Source organism: Gymnoscopelus microlampas (assembly GCF_963454915.1).
Source record: "Gymnoscopelus microlampas genome assembly, chromosome: 12".
Taxonomy (NCBI): domain Eukaryota; kingdom Metazoa; phylum Chordata; class Actinopteri; order Myctophiformes; family Myctophidae; genus Gymnoscopelus; species Gymnoscopelus microlampas.
Window position 1 is genome coordinate 4,293,882 of NC_139949.1, and position 18,951 is coordinate 4,312,832.

An 18,951-nucleotide genomic window follows, 5' to 3' on the forward strand; every position below is an offset into this window, starting at 1 on the left:
ATGCCGTCCATGCGTATAGTTGGGATAGCCGTGGGAAAGTTGATGAGTTGTGAGAATCTTGTCGTCTCCTCATAGAGCTATTCAGTTCAAAGTGGTAACGTTTTAATGTGTCCACCTCATAGAGTTAAAAATAGGTCCACCTTTATGATTTATGTTGTGTTTCACCTGGATGCCACAGTTGCAGTAGCCTATAGCTGTTGTGAAGAGTATTTACGCATCTGTGTTGGATGTTTCATCTTCAAATTGCATTGTTGTTAAACTGTAGTAGTGCCCTTGTAGTAGCCTAGTGTCTGTGACATATTCAAACTCGTAATGATACAACTTGTGTGTGACTGTTAAATACACAACTTTATCTAATATAACCGGACCGCGGCCTCTGTCTGACTGTCGTGCAGACCACAGAGTTATAATATATTGCAACAACTACGCAGCAGCAACAACTCTCTTCTTCCGGTCATACCTTCACAATAAAGTGTCTCCCATTTACCTCCCAATGCAGCACATTTTACACTGGTTATTATTAACAGGAAATAGGTGTAACTCAATGAACTGCCGTGTCATTGTCAACCGGTCAGGATGTCCAGAGAGATTTATTTTTTCCGGTCTTTGTCATAATTCTTTTTTCGAAACCGTCAATTATCGGACTAACGTGACCTCTGATTGAAATGGGAATTATCTACTCTGTGTGATGATTTTATGACCTGTCTGTTGATCTGTCTGTTGACGTGTCTGTTGACCTGTATGTTGACCTGTATGTTGACCCGTCTGTTGACCTGTCTGTTGACGTGTATGTTGACCTGTCTGTTGATCTGTCTTTTGATCTGTCTATTGACCTGTCTGTTGATCTGTCTGTTGATCTGTCTAGACCTGTCTGTTGATCTGTCTGTTGACCTGTCTGTTGATCTGTCTAGACCTGTCTGTTGATCTGTCGGTTGATCTGTATGTTGATCTGTATGTTGACCTGTCTGTTGACCTGTCTGTTGATCTGTCGATTGACCTTGTCTGTTGATATGTCTATTGACCTGTCTTTTGATCTGTCGGTTGACTTGTCTGTTGACCACATGTTTTTGTCTGATGAACTTTTGGCCCGTATACGTATACAGTGTCTCGGGTCTGAGTTGTCTTTGCACCTGCTAGTTGACCTTATAGATTTAACTATGTTTTGTAGCCTTTTTCATCAGCATCAGCAACCTACGCTCCTCTAGAGTCTAGTTCAGCTGTATGGTCTCATTTTCTTAACCACAAACGGTTCACATCCTGTTTATCTTGTGCCTTGACAGCAAGGGGCCACCAACAGGTTTCCTGTTCTGATGCACTAACAGATGGAGCAGTTAGTGAGAAGCAGGATGTGGTCTGTGTAGTCTGTGTAGTCTGTGACGTGCACATGCTGTGTGGGCAGAGATCTATACCTTATTTAAAGTCTGACTAGTGCTGTATCTTTGCTTCAACTCTCATCAACCTTGTAAGCTCGGCGTAGACGGGAAGACATCTGTGTTGATTATAATACATCTTACAGCAATACATTATTATCACACATAAGAACACACTGCAAAAATTGGATTTTAAGAAAGTAAAAAAATCCTCGATCCTAGCATATTAGTCTTATATTTTGTCCAAAAAGAAAAAATGTGCTTGTCAAAGAACATTTTTGCTTGTCAAACATGTTTCAAACAAGATTTTATTTTCTCATTTTAGGGAAATGTAACTTGCATTTTCTTAATAGGGAATTTAATCCATTTTTGAGCAATACTTAACCAGTAACAAGCTATAACAGTGGTTTGCATCATATCCCAGCGGAGGCACAAGATTATTTTCCTTATTTTAAGAGTAAGACCAGTTGGAACAGCTTCTCAATTTAAGAATTGTTTTATTTAATTCAACTGTCAATCTAATGCGACTTCATCACATAGAAATAACATGTTTCAGATCAAACAAACATGTTTCAGATCAAACCAACCATTTAACAAAGTGCACATTGGCTTTGGTAAAAGTGCAAGCTACACTTTAAAATCTGGGAACTATAAAACATTTCATTATCACATCTTAACAAAACTCGGCAACGCTGTGCATGCATGTTACTTTCAGATGAGATAAAAATAAAAAGTGATATAAAACAAAAAATAGAAGTTTGGGTGTTAGGGTTCAACTGGTCACATGCACACTACAGTTTCATTCCCACCCCCAGTACATTAATTTAATTCAACAATCTGACATCACAGATAAAGACCATGTTTCAGATCGCTCAAACCATTTAACAAACAGTGCACATTGGTAAAAGTGCACGCTACACTTTACAATCTGGGAACTATAAAACGGGGGGTTACATCCGATGTAACCCGGGTTCTCTGAGTGGAGAGACTGGCTCTCCACTACATATTATTCAATATGTACGGGAACTGACCCCCAGGGGCAGTGCTCGTGGATACTCTTTAAGACACATCACTCATGGTGGCCCTGCCCTGATCCGTGATCAGTGGGCTATTTAAGTCCCACCCAGGCAGAGCCACTTCGATTAACTTTGATTGACACGAATTTCGGAGCGGCTCAAGCGTGGAGAGCCAGTCTCTCCACTCAGAGAACCCGGGTTACATCGGATGTAACCCCCCGTTCTCTATCGTGGTCGAGACTGGCTCTCCACTACATATTATTCAATATGTACGGGAACACTCTAAGACACACCGCGAGGAAATAAGCAGACCCAGCTGCCCCCGCGGCAGCCCGAAGCAGTTTAAGCCCGAAGTATCAGAGCCCCAGGCGTGCTCCAAAATCCTGCCATCCAGCGAAGTATGTAATACTCCTGGCCTAGGCGCAAGCCGCTACCTAGGCCGAGCTGGCGTCAGGCCAATCAACTGATTAGCCACCTAGCTAGCCCGCAAGGCGCAGGGCTAGCTTCCCCTGCATGACATCACTCCGAGCCCGGGCCCGTCCTGCGGGAGCCGGGGTCTCGGAGGCACGGTGAGTATGACCTGCTCTGCTGCCTGGAGCCCAGCACTCGCTCCGTGGATGGGGTGCTGGCTGCCACGTTCATGCAGTAGAACCTGGTGAATGTGGAGGGCGCCGCCCAAGAGGCCGGCGTACAGATCTCGGACAAAGGGGCACCTCGCCAGAGCCGATGCTAGGTAGCAAGGCCCTGTGTCGAGTGTGCCCGTACTCCCGTCGTTGGACTGGCCTGATTGCCTGTCTGTACGCCTCCTGGGTTGTTTCCACCAGAGCCTAGCCTTAGAGAGTGGTTCCCCAAGGCGGCTATGCCTATAACAGACCAAAGCTGGTCTGTTGCACCCATATTGTTAAGCATTTCTGTTATGTTTAACAACTGCACATGTATTCACTGATACAGTCAGGGCAGGTAAAGGGGGGGAGCCATAGCCTGAGCTTGGCTTTCACCGCTCTGCCGCCCTCGGACGTTTAGTCCGTTGGGCTGGAGTAGAAGCGGCAACACACCATATATGTTGCGCTCCGCTCGTCCCTGACAGTACGGATGCGCTCCGCTGGAATCACCAAACCCGGTTCTCCAGCGAACTACGCCACAGCCGCGTAAACCGACCCGGTTGGCAATACGCTGTATGGCGTGCAATGACTGATTCAGGGGACCCCTGGCAGACCCAGCACGTTCTGTCTTGTGTCGCTGAGACCAGATCCACAGACAGAACTCCGCCACGGACGCGTAAACCGACCCAATCGGTGATACGCCGCATAGCAGACTATAATGGCCGCCCAGGTTGTGGTCGACAGACCACCAGACCGCCCGCCATGAACGCGTGAACCGGCCTAGCCGGTAATACGTTGTATAGCGGGCTCTAATGGCTGCTGTATGTGTGTTCTCACGGACCACCAGCACGCCCCACCCAGTGTTTCCACTGACGGGACTCCGCCACGGGCGCGTAAACCGACCCAATCGGTGATACGCCGTATAGCGGACTACAATGGTCACACAGGTTGTGTTCGACAGACCACCAGACCGCCCGCCAAGTGTTTCCACTGACGGGACGCCGCCACAGACGCGTAAACCGACACAATCGGTGACACGCTGTATAGCAGGCTATAATGGCTGTCCACACCCGTGGTGGAGAAAGTACTCTATTACTTACTTGCCGGAGCATTCCTGCCACCACCTCCCGTGCACCTCCACGAGCCTCCTTAGCTCGTTGTAGCCGGGCACTGGCCTCTTGGCCCAACATGGCCGATGGCTCAATAGGCCGCTTCATCGGACAAGCTCGGTCCTCCTGCCACCGCTTGGACTAGGACCGCCACCGATGGCGCCTCACCGACCGGAGAGCAGCCTTACCCTGTCTGTTCCTCAACAGCCTGGGGAGCCTGCAAGCCGGTTGCTGCAGCTCCTCAATAAAGGTAAGGGCTATTCTGGTCACGCAAGCGCCGTGTAAGCGGGCGCTGATACAGTGACGGAATAGCCTCTGTGTTGGCTAGCTGCATCCGGATAGCCATGGCTCTGTGCATTCTCGGGATGAGCAAGGAGCTTACTCCGTGGCTTCACACCGATGACGGATTCCACCACGCAGAATTACACCTAGGTGTGTAGACGGCCCCGCCGTGCAACACACCATCTATGGTGCGCTCCGCTCGCCCCTGACAGCACGGATGCACTCTGCTGGTATCACCACACCCGGTTCTCCAGCAAACCACGCCACAGCCGCGTAAACCGACCCAGTCGGCTATACGCTGTGTAGTGTGCGATGACTGATTCAGGGGACCCCTGGCAGACCCAGCACGTTCTGTCTTGCGTCACTGAGACCAGATCCACAGACAGAACTCCGCCCCGGACACGTAACCCGACCCAATCGGTGATACGCCGTAAAGCGGGCTATAATGGCCGCGGGTACAACACTGTTCAACTGACCACCAGCGCGCCCCGCCCAGTGTCTCCACTGACGGGACTCCGCCATGGACGCGTAAACCGACCCAATCGGTGACACGCCGTATCGCGGGCTATAATGGCCGCCCAGTTTGTGTTCGACAGACCAGCACGTCCTGTCTGTGTCACTGCAGATCGACATACAGAACTACATCACGGTCGTGTGAACTGACCTCGTCAGCGACACGCCGTATAGTGCTTTACCACACTGTACTGACACTACCACCTTTTGAGAGCCCATGGCCTCTGAAAAGGTCTCATGTTCAGTCCGCCAAGCTGAATCAGGCTCACGGCCGAGGCCATGAGTCCGGCAGCCTGCATGCAAGTCCTGTACGTGCAGCTTGAAAACCCTCAAGTACCTGTTCAGGCCTTTGAGGTTCAGAATAGGTCTTACGCCCCCCCCTTCTTTTTCACCAGGAAATATTCCGAGTAGAAACCGAGCCGGTTCTGATCCGGAGATAGTTCTCTGATAGCCCCCTTGCTCAAAAGAGCTGATACCTCGTCCCGCAGCGTGATGGCCGCCTGGCCTGACGCTCGGGAGAACACTACCGTAGTGGACAGTGGAGGTGAGCTCTTGACTTGTAATCTGTATCCTTTTTGCTGGTGCGTAACACCCAAGGATGTGGATTGCAGCTTTCCATCTGGAAAGACAGCGAGCGAGAGGATTCGTGGGGAAGGTGGGGGCTGCTGACGTCATCTGCCCTGTCGGGTTCTGATCGTACGCTGGCGAGGGAAGCCCGTGACGTCCGTGACATAAACGGGGATTCCCACTGACCGTCGACATCCGCCCTGTAGCCTCGCCTGCTGGCGTTAGCTGGGCTAATGTCGCTTTCGTCACCGAGCGAGCGCCTGTTCCCATGGGAACGCGAGGCCTCGCCGCTCTGAGTGCCGGATGCAGCTGCCCTAAGGCAGTGTTCAAGGGTTGGAGAGAAAACGCCCTGGCCTCTCTCACTCTAGCCGGCAGGATGAAGCAATTCATGCCCGCAGAGGGGTCCGGACTGCCCGTGCGCGCATGTTCCATCCCCAAGCAAGGCATACATCTATCGTGGCCGTCTTTATCCCACAGCCCAGACAGACGTGGGGCGCTGGGCTGGCCATGTTTGCTATATCATTTAAGCTATGTATGCAAATCTATATACCTAAATTATATATACAAAGGTATATATTCGTAGACGTATGTATTTGTATATCTAATACTCATATACTCAATACTCGAATATTGTATACTCATATACTTAATATTCGTCCGTCTATGTAATTGTATATTAAATACACTTAATCTCTATAAGTGTATGGGCAGAGCCAAGTGTCTTTTTATTTCACTTAATTATTTATTTCAGTGATTTGCAACGGTGACTTGCAACTGTTTGTCAGTGAGTGCCGTGGGCTGCCAGGAAAGCTCCTGACCTAGCGCCACACTGCCCTCTTGTGACCTGTGGGGCACAGTGCAGCCCTCCTCTAGGGAGCGCACAGGCCCCTCCCCCCACACTGACGCCTCGCGTCGACGCGGAAGTAGGTACACGCTGCAAACAAACTTTTCTCTGTTTGTTTGTTTACTTGGCTCCGCCGAGGGTTTCCTCGGACCGCGACGGCAATGATCGCCGGTAGATGGCCCGGAGGTCCGCCGACTGGGTCAGCCTCACTCGGGTTCCACCTGGTCCGCCCCCTGACTGGTCAGGCTCGGAACCGGGCTGCAGCCGCGGCGGCTTTCTTTTCTTTTTTTCTTCTCTGACGATGTCGGCGATCCAAGCGTTCGGCCGACAGACGGCTTCACAACTTGATCACTCGAGCAGAACCGCAGCTGCCCTAGTCCACCCTCCGACTAGGTCAGATTCGGAACCAGAATGCAGCCGCGGCACTGGCGCTGCCGGCGACCCAAGCGTTCGGCCGACGGACGGCTTCACAACTTGATCACTCGAGCAGAACAGCAGCTGCCCTAGTCCCCCCTCCGACTAGGTCAGATTCGGAACCAGAATGCAGCCGCGGCACTGGCGCTGCCGGCGACCCAAGCGTTCGGCCGACAGACGGCTTCACAACTTGATCACTCGAGCAGAACAGCAGCTGCCCTGGTCCGCCCTCCGACTAGGTCAGATTCGGAACCAGGGTGCCCGCCGCGCCAGGAATAATACGGAATATACTTGTGTTGGTGTAAATATGGCAGCAAAGCGTCCCGAGAGGAGCCTCACAAGACCTGCTCTCTTCCTAAAGTAAGTGGACCACGCCGCCAAACACCCGTTCTGTATACTGTATGTCTTAAGCTGAGCCCACAAGCGTCTGCACTCGTGGAAATCAAAGAGTCGAAGTGGCTCTGCCTGGGTGGGACTTAAATAGCCCACTGATCACGGATCAGGGCAGGGCCACCATGAGTGATGTGTCTTAAAGAGTATCCACGAGCACTGCCCCTGGGGGTCAGTTCCCGTACATATTGAATAATATGTAGTGGAGAGCCAGTCTCGACCACGATAGAGAACCAGTCTTAAACTCTGCAGTAACGCTGTGTAGTTTTATGCATAATGTTATAGGTACTTATTGGACAAAAGAAAAAAGAATATAAAACAAAAAAATGTAAGTGATATCAAGCACGCTCTGTAGGCTTCAACTTGACACACTACAGCCCCCCCCCCCCCCCCCCCACCCCCACCCACAGTACAGTACACACCAAAAAAAGAAATTAACATACAGGCAGGACAGTGTCATAAAAAAATAATAGTAAAATAAACAATAATAATAAAGAAACCACAACAGTCACCAGTCTCAATTTGGATCAACTCGCCATTGCAAAGAGGAGTGAGCTCTAATGGGGTTTTACACTGACAAGGGACATTCCATTCGTACAGGGGACCTGGGGAATTGCACGGTGCTGCAATGCTCGAACATGCTTTCAATGGCGCCGAAACAAAGGTGCAACCAAATCAAATGTTTATATACTATTTGTACAAGGCAGGAAGATGTATATGACCACAGGTTACAACACTGTTAGGATGAACTAATTATAAGGATAGTTCTTGTAGTTAGATGCTGGTAGCAGGTTGCCCTGAGCGTCGTCGATTAGAACGATACCTCCCGTGGGGCCCTAGTAATTCGGGCCGGTAGGATGAGATCAGGTAGAAGAGTAAATGGTTTGTAAGGCCTTCACTCTTTCTTAGTTAGTTATACTTATTAGTTACTGAACCGGAATATATCTGATCTGATCTATCCTGCCTCAACTCAACCTTATAAACTGGTAGGTGTCATTGTCATCCTACACGTTCGCCATATAAGGACGACCCTAGAGCATAGCCGTTTCGTTTATCATCCATGTATGGATATTTAGGTGGTGCCCGTACAGAGGATACCTCTGTAACAACACTGATACGTCCCAGGTGCATCCATGTGATGTTTTTTCGTTATAGTTATTCTATTTATAGTGGCTCATAGGAATTTATAGACTACCTGACAACCAGGAATAGATTGGTGACCACCAGAGAGTAGATGGCATCCGGGAGAAGTTTGGGTTGGCGCCCCAGTCTGTGTCTTCCGTGAGGAAGAAGCCCAACAAATCCACGGTGAGGCCTTTAGGAGGGCCATTCAAGCAATCGCTAAGAGAGGCTGCAGTACCACCACAGGCCAAGACACCATCACACCAGAATTAAATGTTTGGAGCGGGGTAGTCTGGTGCAACGCACAGGTCCTGGACCTGGTGAGACGGAGGAGGAGCCCGGCCACAAGGCCATCCACAGAGCCTAGTCCCTCCACGTGCCAGAGTATCTCCTCTCCCCCATTCCTGGCAGAGTAGTTTCGGACAAGTGTATTAAGTGGCCCTGTCTTTCCCTATTTAGGACTGACCGTGGGTAGCTACCTGGGACGTAAGTCGGGGCTTCATCAACCCTGGCTGGATCACCTGGGCGAGGGTGTATGTTGCGAGACCCGAAACATCCTATGACCCCACACTGTAAAATCTGATTTCATGTAATGGTAGACCTTACTTAAAAGAAAGAGTACTCTTTACTCATTTCGGCTTAATTTGTTGACTCTGCTAGATGAAATCTAGTAGAGTCAACTTTCTGGTGAGGAAAGTAATTAAACTTCGTCTTTTCAGTAACCCTTACTTAACATTATAAAATGAGGAGGATTTGTAAGTAAACTAATGTCTTTTCAGTAATCTTTACTTAACATTATAAGTGAGGATAATTTTGGTGTTTGTATTTATCTATTTATATGCATAATATAACATATACGTATATGTATATGTACATGTGACACTGATAAAGCTCAAAGGTCAGCAAAAAGACTGCAAAGGTCAACCCTGGTTATGTCGAATGGTGGGTTACATCAATAGTCTACAACTTTTCAATAAGAAGTTATAGATTTTTGAAATAGTTCAAAGTTAAGCTTTTCGCACAATTTTCAAAAATATTTTTTTTAAATTAAAAAACACGTTTTCAGACTCAGAAGAGGACGCTGAATCGAATGGGCTAGGTCTCGATTTTGTATGACCCTTAGAAAGTGTTTTAAACAAGCGTTAAAGTTTAGTAAACTTGAAGCTTTTTTCACAAACATATTATTATTTTATTTTGACCCTTCCACCCTCTTATTTATATGATATTGAGTCAAATGGTAGGTTACATCAATAGTCTAGAATTGTTTAATAAGAAGTTATAGATTTTTGAAATAGTTCAAAGTTTAGCTTTTCTCACATTTTTTAAAAATATTTTATTTTTAAATTAAAAAACACCTTTTCAGACTCAAAAAAAGACGCTGAATTGAATGGGATAGGTCTCGATTTTCTAGGACCTTGGGAAATACAAACGGTCACCAAAAAGATTGGACGTTGACTTTTGTATAAAAAACTGATTTTGTTGAGCACAAAATCTGTAACTAATCGCTCCAGATATTTTTTTAAAATCCGAAACTTCTCTCAATCCATATTGAGAGTAAGCCGCATTTTTTGGCACCGGCCCTGATTTTTTCTGACACTGATAAAGCTCAAAGGTCAGCGAAAAGACTGCAAAGGTCAACCCTCGTTAAATTTTTAGAAATTGTATTTTTCTTCGAGACTCTGGCTTTAGACTAATGTGATGGCGCTGATTCCAAATATGCAAGTTTATTTTTTCTCGGACAACAGGAAGTGCCTCAAAAGGCCACTTCCTGGTTGGTTTTAGGGTGTTCCAAGCCTGTGATTTCTCCGAAATATTTTTTTTCCAAATCTACACGTAAAATAATGCTAAAATTTGAAATAATCAAACCCTAATATCAAATCATGATTTAATTATCCCTTAATTGGCTATGGTTACGGCTTCGCTATCTCGCTCAATATCTCGAATACGATAAGGACTTAGGGTCCACTTTTTGGATATGTTGTAGAGCTGGCTGAGACGCACACTTGGATGTCTTGTTTGTCCCGTTACGACACATTTCTATTTCTGACTTTGTCCTTTGATATGGTCTTAAGATATAAGACTCTATGTGCCTTCTGAAAGTGTAGGAGGTCAACTTAGGAGTGTCGTACCGGGACAAACAAGACATCCACACGTGCGCCTTGGCGAGCTGTACAACATATCCGAAAGGTGGATTCTAAAAATGCATCGATTTCGAGATATATCGCTTTATTGTGCGTAATAACTTGACATTTGACCCTAGCCAATTAAGGAGAATGGTAAGGCCGTGTTCGAGGAGAGTTATATGGGCGCGTTCGGGGCGACGCGCTGACCCAGAAACAGGTGTCCAATTTTGTTTTTACTCCTTTCAAACAGGTTTTCACTATTATCTCGGCCCCTAGGGGGTGCTGAAACAAACGGACAACGTATTATTGATCAGCTCTTCACCCCGGACGCGTCCATATAACTTTCCTCACACACAAACATGTGGTTCTGAAAATTAGGGTTATTGGGCTTCTTGAATAATGTGGCCACTAGGGGGCGCTGACACAATCGGACAACAGATTATTTATCAGCTCTTCAGCCCGGACGCGCCCATATAACTTTCCTCACACAGGGACATACGGTATGTATTTTTAATATTTTTTTTGAAAATTAAAAAAATAAAGTACAATAAAAAATGTAAATAAAATAAATGAAAAAAGTAATCGGAAAAACACGGCCCCCTCACGCATTAAGAGGGCAGGATGAGTCACCAGAACCAAGGACGGGTGTTTTTGATTAATCTAACATGGTTAAAATGGAGTTTGAAGTTACAATGGGTTTGTATAGGAAAGGGGCGTGTCTGATAAAATGAATATCAAATATCTAAATAATGAATCAAGCAACTTAAAAACTGTCTTGGTGGTTCACAAAGGCCTGAGTAGATGATAAAATGACAGAAAGTTTTTTTGAAAGTGAAACATCCCTTTTAAGTGTATTTATTTTTGGACATCACTTTACACAAGTGTATTCTAACATCACGTTTTGTGTGTGTGCTTTTGGTCCTGCTAAGTAAGGCTGTATTGTCTGAATTTTCATTATAATCAATGGGGAAAGCCTCGCTCCTGTTCAGTCCAATCAGATGTAGGGTCTGTCTACTGCATCCTCCTAACTCTATGACTGTATCCTGTATACAATTCAAAGGGCTTTGAATGGTATACGGGGCGTATACCATGCACCGTTTCCGTATCCGCCCAAACCTAGAACCGCACTCAGGGTTGCCAGATCTGCTCATTATAATTTCCCTGCAAGATTTTATTTGAAAATAGCCGATCTACAAGCTCACAACGCGTCGCATCGCGACGCGTTGTGAGCTTGTAGATCTGCTATTTTCAAATAGCTGATGTATGTGTTAAAGTGCTCATGTTGCCCATAGTCGCTTCTTTTGGGCTGGTTTTGGGCTGGTTTTCCTAGACCTGGTTGCTTGTTTCTCTCAGAATCTGGCAACACTGACCGCACTACACATGCGCAGTTGATCACTGGAGAAGCGCGCGTAAGAAACAGGAAGAGAAGAACGGTCTTGTTGTTTTTCTGCAGCTCTAGTCTGCTGCTCCGTTCATTCATTCAGAGTTGTTATGCTAAGGTAAGTTAACGTTCACTGTATATACTATATATTTAGCAAACGTTGTCTTTTGTCATATTCCTCATACTTTTGTTGCTTAAGTTTATGTCATCGATTTATTTAGCGAAGTTAGCGAGGGACTCTCGTCCTTCTTTGTTTACCCCAGAGACACGGCCCGCTGGACTCGCAGCATGAGCATAATATGTTGAAACTAGTGTTCGGTACAAACGTATTTACACACAATTACAATATTATTGTATCCAAGTGATGTTTAAAGCAGGGGTCTTCAACAGGGGGTCCTCAGAGTTACTACCCAGGGGCCGCCAAATCTGTGTGTGTGTTATATATTTATTTTTTACATTAACCACTTGAACCCTAGCATCCCTTTTCTGAGGGTAACCAAAAATAGCAGATCTACAAGCTCACAGTGAGCTTGTAGATCTGCTATTTTTGGCAAAAAGGTTTGGTCTAGAGGGGGTAAAAAGAGCAGACCAAGTTGAAAAAAAAGTTTAATCTGAAATACAATTTTATACAATATAGAGGGGGTCCCTGCTCCATCTCTCTCTCAGCTAGGGGTCTTTGGAAAACGTTGAAGACCTCTGGTTTAAAGCATCTATTTACTACTTTACTTTAGCCATATTTTATGTTTGTCATACAACTGTGTTGTTTAAAAAATGTTTTAAAAATGTTCATCTACAAGCTGACAACATGCTTTGTGATCTTGTAGATGTTCAGAAAATCGCTTTTATAAGAATATTATTTATAATAAATGTATTCAATTAAATGTTGCACCCCTGTGGGTTAGAAAAGCTAAACTGGCCTAGGGCAGTGGTTACCAAACTGGGGGTCGGGACCCCCAGGGGGGTCCCAAGAAGATTATCTTAATGTTTTTCTCACTCAACAGTAAACAAACCAACATACAGTGTAAGTGCATACACTATACAGGGTATCTGCACATTTATAAAGAGACAACTTAAGGACTTATAAGACCTTTTTAATGCCTCTAAAACAGGGGCTTTCAACCAGTGGTCCGGGGACCACCAGTGGTCCTTGAGGGGGTTCCAGGGGGTCCCCAGGCAAATGAATAGTTAGCAACCAAATTGACCCTTATATGTCTGTAACTCTGAGTGTACAAATGGAACCAAATGGACCCGTTAGGGTCCATTTGGTTCCATTTGTACACTCTCAGAGTTAAATGAACACTGATGATGGTGATACAGTGTAGATTGGGACCCCCTAAAAAATCTAAATGGTTGAGTCCCTGGCATATATTTTCAAATGGGGGTCCCAGGGCTAATATTTGTCAATTTGGGGGTCCTTGATGCGAAAAAGGTTGAAAACCACTGCTCTAAAATATAAATGGACACACAACAAACAATTCTACAAAACATGGTCAAATATTACCTAAGAAATAGGCGCACATTGTGAAAATAGAAGATCTACAAGCTCACATCACAACGCCTCGCGATTGTGAGCTTGTAGATCTGCTATTTTCACAAGCCCGCGGACCCCCATTTGAAAAGATATGGCTGGCCATTATTGAGAATGTTGTCCAAAATAGGGACACCAGGTTGAAAACAGACTATTATTATTAGTAGTAGTAGTAATTTGTATTATTATTATTAGATTGTGGCTTATGTTGTTTGTATATTTGGCTGTTTGTCTTGACTGCAAGGCCCTTTGCTACTGTCTTGTCTAGCCTCATTTATGCCAGTGGTTGCCAGTGGTTATTTGTTTAATTCCTTTTTTTACTATTACTTAGTTATTTCTAATTGGCGTCTAGACATTACCAAACATTGTTTCTAATGTATATTATCCTTTTATCCCTTACCTCATAGAGCACTACAATGTTGCAGGACAGATATGCAGCCAGTGGAGCTAAGTGAGTAAGCTACTACTCATGTTAACACACCACTGATACCTGGCAGACAAATGACAAACATCTGACACACTTCAGTTTCTGCTATTAGAAACGTAATGCCAGGTTACACTTTTAAATTGTAATTGTTTATTTTTGTTATGTTTTCTGGCAGTCTGGCAGAGTCAACTGAGAGCCTAAGACCAGACCCAACAAGAAGGATGTTTCCCAGGTCTTGGACCTTGAATAACAACCCAGATAGGCCTTCATTGACTCATTGACCCCTGCTTCAGAGAACTGGAACATGTAAGCAAATGTATTCCTTTGAAGTAGGCCTGCATGTGCTTCCTTCAGTCAGTTGAATATTAAGAACACTAAGTATATTTTATTGTAGGACTAGTGCTCATGATGCACACCAGCAAATAGTTATTGATGGGGATGGGGTGGCGACTGTTGACGAATACAAGTATTTGGGTACAACGATTGATTCCAAGCTGACATGGAATTCCTACACTGATGCCATCTATAAGAAAGGTCAGCAGAGGCTGCATTTTATGCACAGACTGAGACAGTATAATGTGCAAAAAAGTGTAATGGTGCTCTTCCATCGATCCTTCGTGGAGAGTGCACTGACTTTCTGTTTTGTTTCCTGGTATGGCTCACTATCATTGGTTAATAAGAACAAACTCCATAAAATCATCAATGTATCCAGCAAGATAGCTGGGGTACGACATGAGAGTATAGCAGCAATGTATGAGACCCGGGTGCTTAGGAAGGGGAGAGCTATTGCTTGGGATAGAACGCACCCGTTATACAGTCAATACCACCTTTTACCATCAGGACGACGGTACACAGTGCCAATGTTGCAGGCTAGGGCTTCAAGATCATTTGTCCCTATAGGACTCCTGAACAAACAGGCCCCATCTCAGTTCTGTGCACACAATGTAATGTGATGCCTCTTGAATCATGACTGGTGGCCTTTTCCAGTTTGTATGTATTTTGTATTTATGTTATGTGTTTGTGATTTTTTTGTATCCTGATGGCACAAAAATGTTGTCTCTCTGTGATCTCTCTCTAGTTATGGATGAACACCGGTAGATCCTCGTTGGAGGAATGTGAACTGACCTGCTCTCTCTCTTTATCTGTCTGTGTCATAGGATGAACTCTGACGAATCCTCGATTGACGGAACTCCTACTTTGTACCCAAAGTGATCCGCTGTGGGACCTTAAGCAGCTGGACAAAGGTACAGTAATTACTGTTTCTGGCGGAGTATCTCATGAAAGTATACGCTTGTTTAAATAACTGGCTGCTGTAAATTAATGTTTTTAACTTTGCAGCCCGCCTGACATGTCTCCACCACATGAAGTTAGGACATACATGCTCTGCTCACATCCTTGAGGTAAGAAATGTGCATATATGGCAATTTTCATATTTGACTATAAGATTCAGAATGCAACGCATACATTTTTTGTGATATTTTTTTGTTTTTTCTGTTTGTGTTTGTGTCAGTCTGCAGAAGACCCCAACACCTTTCTTCAGGCAAGACCACTCCACTCAGCCCTGCCATCTGTGAAACCATCTGCACATGCCATTGGAGCCATGCCTGTATTGACCTTCCCAAAAGAGGACACCTTTTTTATCCAGGGGGAGGCAGTATTGTGACCAGGATTACTACATGTTTTTGTGAGGGTACCTACCCTAGGAGACACGGGGAGAACATGCAAACTCCACACAGAAAGGCCCCTTCGCCAACCCCACCTAGGGGGTGGGCACTGATGACTCAGAGGAGAGGACACGCCCACAGCATCAACTGCGGGAATCGAACCCAGGACCTTCTAGCTGTGAGGCGACAGCACTACCAACTGCGCCACCGTGCTCCCCCCAAAAGAGGACACCTATGCCAACATGATGTATCTCATGGCGAGTGATTACACCGTTCACCTCACATACCCTAAGTGGAACATGACTCATAGAAAAAGACCAAACGCCACCAGTTCAGTTCCTTGATGTTGCTGTAATACGGTTAGTTGATTACTCAGGTTAGTCACCAACAGAGCTTGGTACTGCTTTATTACCGCCAAGACGTCTTGGTAACAATTATTCTTCAACTGATGGACCCTGTGAAGTAAGGATCAGTTATGCCTCTCCTTCAAAGCACTTTATATATACGTTGTATTGTCACGCTGGATTCCAGTTTGAGGTCTTTTGTTTAAAATGGATTCTTTTTTGGGGTCTTAATTGAAAATGGACATACACGGATCATTCAAAGTGCACTTATATACATGACATTTTGTCAAATATTTGTATTTTGTTTCAAATGTTTTTAGAATTGAATGTTTCCAGTTGAGTGTCCAGACTTGAGTGTCTGCTGTGTAAAGTGTGAAGTCCTCCCCCTGCCCAACTTTGCAGTGGTTCTCAAACTTATTCCAGTCCAGGATCCCCAAATTAATATTTGGCTTTGGACCCCCATCTGAAAATAATCTGTGCCGCTGGGCCTCCCCATACACAATTTGGGTTGTTAAAATTATATCATGGGTTAAAGTAGTAAAACTGACATTGAGGCTATGTCAACAAATGTTCAGCAGGACCTCCTCAAATCCTTTCATGGACTCCTGGGGGTCCCCACTTTGAGAACCACTATTTTATAGCATGTGGGCCTGAGCTGCTTTTATAAAAGAAAATAAATGCTGAAAATAAGAATGCTTCTGGTGTCTTAATTTAAGACTTTTCATTCTATTATTTGAAGGAATTGCTTCTTATTGTAAGAGTTTTGGGGCTTATTATTATTCTCAGATTTAAGGAAAAAATCCTCAGAATCGGCTTAATAAAGAGAACAAAAATACCACATTTAAGCATATCTTTCTTAAATAACAAAGTATTCATTGCTTGTATTAAGCAGAACTTGCTTTAGATGTAGGCAGTTTTGTCTAGTTTTAAGCACCAGTATGCTCTTTCAGTGGCTAGACTTTGTTTCTAATTTTAAGAATTCTAGTATAGAAAAAAATGCTTACCCCATTGGCAGTTTTTTTTGCTTGATATAAAGAAATATGTCTCAATTTAAAAATATTTTGCTTGTTTTAATTTGGCCATTTTTTGCAGTGCATATATTATATAGTCTACATGTCATGGTCCACGGACAGTGCATTCACGATAATAACATAAAGGATGTGGTTTTATTGATCTATTTCTAAAATAAACATATTTTTTTTATGCCCCATTCCTATAATTATTTATCTGATTAATGATATGAGGTATCGTGCGGGTGTTTAGGTAATTCATGATGGCACTCGTCCTGGGCCGTTGATCAGATCACAAACAACAAAGAAGGCAAGGTGGAGTTTTCAACCAGTTACTGGCCAGATCAATACAGACGTGTGTGTGTGTGTGTGTGTGTGTGTGTGTGTGTGTGTGTGTGTGTGTGTGTGTGTGTGTGTGTGTGTGTGTGTGTGTGTGTGTGTGTGTGTGTGTGTGTGTGTGTGTGTGTGCGTGTGTGTGGTTGGTTGGTTGGTCAAAGATGCACACAGGAATAAGGAGAAGGAAGTAGAGTGTGTACAAGGTAATAGTCCAGTCCAGTCGTGGTAGAACATACAGTGCGTACATCAGGCGTTGGGGAGAGTTCACACTACGCTCCTTTAAAATAAACTGCTGCTGTTATGAAACCATGGCAACCTGTTGGATTTGTTTGTGTTCATGGTAACCAATGACAACTTCCTGTACAACACACAACACAGTTAGGAGACGGAACACATCATTTTACCCAAGGAGTATCATCTTTATTGTCTCCGCCAGGAGTGTTTGTTTTCACTTTATAAATATGACACACGGATTGGTCAAGCCTCACGTGACACGTGACAATACGGTGAAATAGTGTGATCTGATTGGCTAGTGACGTATAGCGGCCTATAAATACATGTGTCACTTTGAAAGAGTCTGTGCCTCTTTCAAAGTGAGGTAAGACAGGAACAATCACGAAATGGCTGAGAAATGGCGGATACTGTAACAATTGGATAGGATACACAATTGGACAGATAGGACAGATAGGACACTTACACAGACAGGAGGGATATGACACTTACACAGACAGGACGGATAGGACACTTACACAGACAGGACGGATAGGACACTTACACAGACAGGACGGATAGGACACTTATACAGACAGGACGGATAGGACAGTTATACAGACGGATAGGACACTTGTGTCATGTTACTATAAATACATGTGTCACTTTGAAAGAGTCTGTGCCTCTTTCAAAGTGAGGTAAGACAGGAACAATCACGAAATGGCTGAGAAATGGCGGATACTGTTTGTACGAATTAGAACATATAAGAAGTAGAACATTCCCAGAAGTAGAACATTCCCAACATTCCCAACACAAGTCTGCTGGCGGAGACTTGTGCTCCGAGGAGCACTTTTTCTAGTTGATTTTTTTTTCGTGTTTTCAAAGTGTTTTAAAAATCAAATATGTTATGAATTGAAAGCATAACGTTCAGGTTAAGAGCTTCTCTTCATAAACATGATAAACATATATGATAAAACTCAGCTCGGAATGGATTTTAACAAGGACGAATGACATACAATAGATGTCATTGTGACTGGAGAGCTAGGACGTGGCTTCTGTGTTCATGATCTGAGAAGGATCCTGGAGGAAAGACACAGAAGTAGTGCTTTCAAAGTTAGCGCGTTATTGACACATTAACGCATGAGTGAATTAACCGCGTTTATATTTTTCTCGCATTAATCGGCTATTTAAAAGAAAACAGGTTTTTTGGTCACACAATGGATCATTCATATGCATCCAGCCAGCTGTGAATGAGCTGCACGCAAAGTTGTGTGTCCTCTCTCTCTGTCTCTCTTAGTCCAGTTCTATATGTCCAAAAAAGAAGGTTCGTTCAAATTTTTGAGGGATTAGGAAAACTATACATTTTTGGAAACTTCAGAGTATAACAAATCAGAAAATCCATGATTCCATTTGCGCAGAAGCCAATATGGTGGCCATCTTGGATTTTGCAAAATGGCGACGTTTGAATATTCGTTTTTCAATATCTCGACTTCTAGATTACATAGGATCTGGATTCTAGTGGCTAAATCTACATTTTTAGGGGCAGTAAATCCAATGGTGCTAATTAAAAATATTTACAAATGATCAATGGCACAGATTTGGGTCATAATCCTTGATTTTGGGGGGGAAAATGAAAACTGTAATATTCGTTTTTCCACTATTTTGACTTCTAGATTACATAGGATCATGATTCAAGTGG

At 44.4% G+C, this 18,951-nt stretch overlaps 1 protein-coding gene and 1 long non-coding RNA gene across 2 annotated transcripts in view; both read left to right on the top strand.

Moving 5' to 3' along the window:
• The window catches only part of LOC311056925 (parvalbumin beta-like), a 523,075-nt gene that overhangs the window by 356,101 nt on the left and 148,023 nt on the right, over positions 1–18,951 (top strand). The gene's annotated exons all lie outside the window — the stretch shown is intronic.
• On the top strand, positions 14,869–15,247 carry LOC311056917. Its single transcript, XR_014601925.1, has 3 exons — positions 14,869–14,932; positions 15,027–15,088; positions 15,199–15,247. It is a non-coding gene; the product is annotated as an uncharacterized lncRNA (long non-coding RNA).